This window comes from Cydia amplana, chromosome 2 (assembly GCF_948474715.1).
Source record: "Cydia amplana chromosome 2, ilCydAmpl1.1, whole genome shotgun sequence".
Taxonomy (NCBI): domain Eukaryota; kingdom Metazoa; phylum Arthropoda; class Insecta; order Lepidoptera; family Tortricidae; genus Cydia; species Cydia amplana.
In genome coordinates this window covers 5034285-5040406 of record NC_086070.1, presented here as the reverse complement: position 1 = coordinate 5040406, position 6122 = coordinate 5034285, and positions in this window count along the sequence as shown.

Genomic DNA, 6122 nt, shown 5'->3' with positions numbered 1-6122 from the left:
TGCAACCCAACGTAAACCATAACACAATTATAATATTCAATTTATACACAATGGCAACATACACGTTCTAAATAAATACTAGTGATATTTTTCATATAAAACAGTTGAGTAATTAGTAACAATTATTATTTGTCATGTTTAGAAAAATCCAAAATGTCTATATGTAGGTTTATCATGGTGATAGGATAGTGTTATTTAATAACTATACATAGTAACAGCATTAATTGTGTACAAGCTTGTTATTTGGATTATTTGTAAGATAGCGCCCTAATTGATATTTCCAACTATTATCCTCTAAGCTACGCTTGTTACACTCACAACCGTTTATGGATAATTATGACTTTTTATATTTAGACAGGTATATTTTAGGTAGAACTTTAATTACAATTAGCTTGAAATATAACACAAAGAAATCCAGTAATTGTTTAATAAATCTCTATTTTTGGTTAATAATACAAGCTTTTCTTCCATTATTCAAATACCCATCAAATGTCTTACCGTTCCTATGCAACAATTTAAAAATTGGTCATTTTCATTTTAATTGACGAAAAACCTTAGGTAATGACAGATCTCTTTCAACTTGCTATCATTAAGTCCTTTAAAGACTAGATGCAACATTAAAAACTAAATATTTAAATATCTTTAGCACGCTTTAAAATATAACTTTATACACCGTGTTTTTATTGAATTCCGTTAACTTCGGGGTATGGTTAAGTACGTTTAAGAGAACTAAATGGCATAGTTAATTAAAAAAATATTTTTTTTTTTTTCGTTATGAAAAAATGTTTAAAAACGAATTAAATGTAGCATATAGCGTTGTTGTAACACGGGCATTACATTTAACTCAACCAAACAATTGAAATCTGTGACATATCAATGTCATTTCGAACATCGATCGACCGAGATTGTACTTAAGTTTAGTAGCAAATGTATGAACTCATTCTAAACACTAATCAATATGTAAACTGGCCCTAAGGCAAGTGTACACGCTTGTAGAGGCCTTATAGCAAAAAAATAAATTATTGATTATCTCCGAAATGGAGTTAATTAGAATATCGGTGTCTTTGAGAAAGTTACTTGATTTAAGCTCAGGAATGCACCCTTGAAATTAACGGAAATCAAAAAAAACACGGTGTATAACTATGATTTCAAGTGTTGAACAAGCAACTAACATAGGTACTCGTCTTTGTGAGCAACTTTAATGAATAGGCTATAAACTAATCTTGTGATAAAGACATTCACTGCAAGAGTATATAAAGTACTCTCAGAAAGAGCTGGGTTTGACGACAACATCCTAAAATAACATGAAATAAATTAAGTTTATATTCTACAAATTTCCAGTGATCAGTCTTAAATGAAATAATGGCTAACAACATTACACTTCCTTGACAATACCATGAGCAAATACACAAGTCACCTTTATTTCAAACGCATGAAGCTACAAAGTTTACCTACAATTTCACAGTTCTCTAATTTATGTCCAGTGTCTACAATATTGGTCACTAGGTCTTTTTAAAATTATAACTGTAGGTGCAAGATACATGTAGGTAGTTATAGCTTCATAAACACCCCATTTCATGACCATATTCTAATAATAATCAAGCGAAAATAATAAATTATAAAAGGTATAAAACATGTCAATTTTAAATTAGTTAATGATTTCGGGACTCATTTGACATATTTAATTATGTTGTGACATAAAATAAAATGTATGAATTCGTGTCACTCATATTACTTTTAGTAGGTAACGTAAGAACATATATTATAGTATACTATACACTTAGAAACATCAATAATTCGTGAACGTAGATATAAGCAACAGGAAGTAACAACACTGTTTTCTGTACGTGGAGTACATCAGTCAAGTGTTAAAATATGGGTGCACACATCATACTCATAAAGATGTCCCATAGCTCGTATGTCAGCGAATTAAGAACTATGGGACATATTTTTGAGTAAGCTATATGCACCCATATTTTTACACTTGACTATATAACATCGATTATTCCGTACCTAATGTTGTCCAGTCAATTTCACATAAACAAGTTTCATATTAATATTAAGCAATAATAACCGATCCGGAAGAAGATCATTATTAAAATGGCAAGCACACCATATTTAGGTACTTTGGCTTTCTGAGATAAGCATTCAATGCAACAGGGTTCGAACACCTTCATCTTAGATGACCTAAACCTTCCACGAATACAATGGCCGATTCCTATTTGCCCCGTGGAGTAGAATTCTTTGACGGCCCGAGATACTAATGTTACTGTGTACAAACCGCAACACTCTTAACTTTACTGTCCATTGGTGGACCTTATACCTTTTGTAATAAGATTTAAGAACTGTCAGTTAACACTTAACAGTGTGCGCGTTGGTACTATACTGTATTTTTAGTAGGTACTATGTTTTCGTAGCTCCTTCTGCAACTAGATACATGCTGGTCTTTTGTAAAGTTATAACATGAATAATAATATCCAAATCCATCTTTAGAGCAAATAGGAACCCGTCACTTGCGGTGCTCCATACATTGGTACAACACCATATTTAATATTATCACACTTTACACAGCACCTCCAAAATTACACCATAAGAATATTTCTCTCTTAGCTTTTACTGACTAACCTACCTCGCAGTTTATTCGCCTCCCTTGTGGCTTAACCTGTTAGTGTTCAAGATAAATTCAACCGTCTGTGGTTGTCATAAAGATCATTATTGTAATTTCGGTTGTTCACAATTTCGTTCAGTAGTGACTATATAGCACTGAACAACGAGAACCTTATTCAGTAAGTAATAAGGAAGCGTTCAGAGACGGTCACCAAAAGAAATGTCTGAAAAACTAGAACAATATGAAAAGTCCAAGGGGGGAAAACGATAACAGTAAATGTTACAAAAATAAAGAAGTAATTTATGAAAGCTTTACTAACCAGACTTTTACTATCCCCACTGGACTCTTCATTACTTGTATAAAATCAGACTAATATAGTCTTCATGGAAAATACAATAATTCTCGTAGAGACATTAATGTGCAGTCAAGTGTAAAAATATGCGTGCATACAACTTATTCCAAAATATGTCCCATAGTTCTTATTCGCTGACATAAGAGCTATGACATATGAACTAGAACATATTTTTGAATACGATGAGTGCACACATATTTTTACAATTGAATGTACACAAAATAATTTCTTGTTTTGAACAACATTTGAATATTATAAAGATATATAGTAGGTATATGTAACTACTTATATTATATTTAGTCGGTAATGAGGGTTTTAAAAGTACAAAAAGTTTAGCTTGGAAGTCTAGGAGTAGTGTTTAAAAAATTTGTGAAAAGACGGAAAGATCCAATCTAATCTTGAAAATGTACCTGCGTAAAACTTCCATAAATCACATTTATATTCATGAAACTTAATACAGCTATTTCAGTTAAAATATCAGGCAAAACTGTAGGTACATAACGTAAAGGTATAAGTACTCAGTTATATACACAAAACAAAGCCAAACATTATTAAGGAGGTTAACTGAAATTGAGGTATTATAGTTTATTTTTAAAGACATCGACAAGTTTACTCTCGCTACACCGACCAATCACCGTCTTGACTCAAAAATAAGTACACGGTTACACGAATATAGTAAATTGGAAACCGCACGATAGCACGGTAAATACAAACGTAGTACAACTAAATAATACTAAGACCAGGAAAGTTGTGCTAAATACTCTTTTAAACCGGAACAAATTAAAGATAGAGGTCGCCATACTTTGGTGGTAATTGTGGTTGGTCCACAGACAATCGAACCTCTAGACATAGCATAGTCGCGCTACCCCCTCTGCCACACATACGGTAGCGTTACTCCATCTTCGAGTCAATCCCGTGCCGTGATTGGTCCGTGTCTTTGAACGGACCAATCACAGCACGGGATTCGCTCACCTCGTCCCCCCGCACCCCCGTATTTTTGGCAGCATCGGTTTCATGAAAGAATTGGCCTAAGCTCAGTCTAGAGGTTGGATTGTCAGTGGGTTGGTCAAACTTTAGCGTTTAGCAACTAAATTGCCGTACAATGAACGAGGCGCCGTCTACTACAGCTGTTATATGCGACTACAATATTTTGCACTACTTTAGTGCCTATTTAATGGTTACTGGTCGTAGTATAATGTTACTATGTATTATCGGGCGGGCTTAGTCGGTGAGTCCTCCAGGGGGCTTAGCCAAGATGACAATCATTGATAGAAAACGCCGATCGAATCTTACATTTTATATATATGGAAATAGTCTCGTGCCTTTCCGTAGCATCTGTCATCCCAATACCTTTATCTTTTCGTTTAGCGTTTGGCGATAGACTATTGTCACCTTGGCTAGGTCCCCTGTAGTCTGTCTACAATGTCGTTAAAAGGATTCACAACGCCAAAGCGAACTACAACAACACTATCACAAAACAAACCCAAGTAACGCGAGCCTTACTTACCTCCTACATAATTATACACGAGTATGCTTATAAGCTTTTTTTTTTTCTTTTTTTCTACATATCACATTTCCGAGTATCGTCTTTAATCTAAATATAGAGATGTTACTTAAAACAAATGCCATTTTTGTATTTTTTTCGCTTTAAGTATAAAACATATTTTTTGTTTTCATATAAGTTTTCATAAGAATAAAATTTAACGGGATATAAAACAATGCGAAGCGCTGCGATATTTAAGTACATCGACGAAGGGAAATAGCACAGCAAGACGCTAGAATAGGTATCGCACCATAAGAAGAGGCTACGCAACCCACTCAACAATACTTATCTTGTGTAGACCAAAAACTGTCAAGTCGATTTTAACTCATACACTTGTTTTACCGGTGTGTGTAGTTCCATTCATTCGTAAAGATCGGTTTTCCTAGGATAGCGGTGCCGTCATATAGCGGCCGTCTCCATACTAAATAATACGGCTAAATATGGATGTCGTAGTATTTGTATGGAGACGGCCGCTATATGACGGCACCGCTTTCGGAGGAAACCAAAGCTTTATTCTTGCCATTCGCCTCTTCTTAAATTGGGAGACCTATAGGTATACTCATTCGCGCGACACAGTTGACTACAAAAATACATACGAAAGGGTACCTACGAACGCACTCGCGCATTTGACATCGACTCGAAGATATTTTACCGCGTTCGTAGCGTAGATTTCTGCAATTTACTGTACAAATTACAATACACATATACACAGTATAACAATACAACATTTAACCGTGATCTCCGGCTACAGAAAATGAATATTATACTCCTCGTTAAGTAACTACAATAATCATTGGACGTTACTAATAATACTAATCAACATAAAATAATCTCGAACACAAAACAACCGTCAAATAAATAATTAATTAATATTAGTAATCATTAATAAACATTCATCACAGCCACATCAGACCTAGGTACAATAGGATTATCAACGACGTATATCTAACCTCCTAAGGCCAAGCCATACAAACAAAACATACAAAATTTGCCACTGAAATTTTAACCTAAAATGTAGGAAATAGAGTTGATTTTGCGTTGATTGAAAATTGAACGTTCTGTTCCAATTAAACATGGTTTAAATTACATCGAACTGGATATAGGGTTGCCAGATGGTCGGGATTCTCCCGATTTTTAGCATGTGTTCCCGATTCCCGACGAAGTGAAAATTGTCCCGAAAAACAGCTTCACGTTATAAAACAATAATTTCAAATTCCGAACTGTCGTCGAGCGAGCAAGCGACCCGCGTCGAGCCCGTCAGAGCGCGCGCGGGGCGCGCATGGCGAGATTGGGCAGAGCAGCTGACGTAGTGCCAATAATGTAAAATATCGTTGTTTTTAATAAGTACAATTAATTTAACTTGATAGGTTTTTTTTCCCGACTTAAGGCCCAAAATCCCGAAAAATTGATATTTTTTCCCGATAATAGCGGCCTTCGATCTGGCAACCCTAACTGGATAGGTACTATAGGTAGGACCTTGGGCCTTAGAAGGCTAATGTTTTACCCGACAAGGATAGATATAACGCTGTTGATAAACGCTAAAGTGTTTTTGGTACATCTGTCACCGGCATCTCAATTTAAATAAGAATAAATAAAAACATCTCGATGGGAAAATGTAC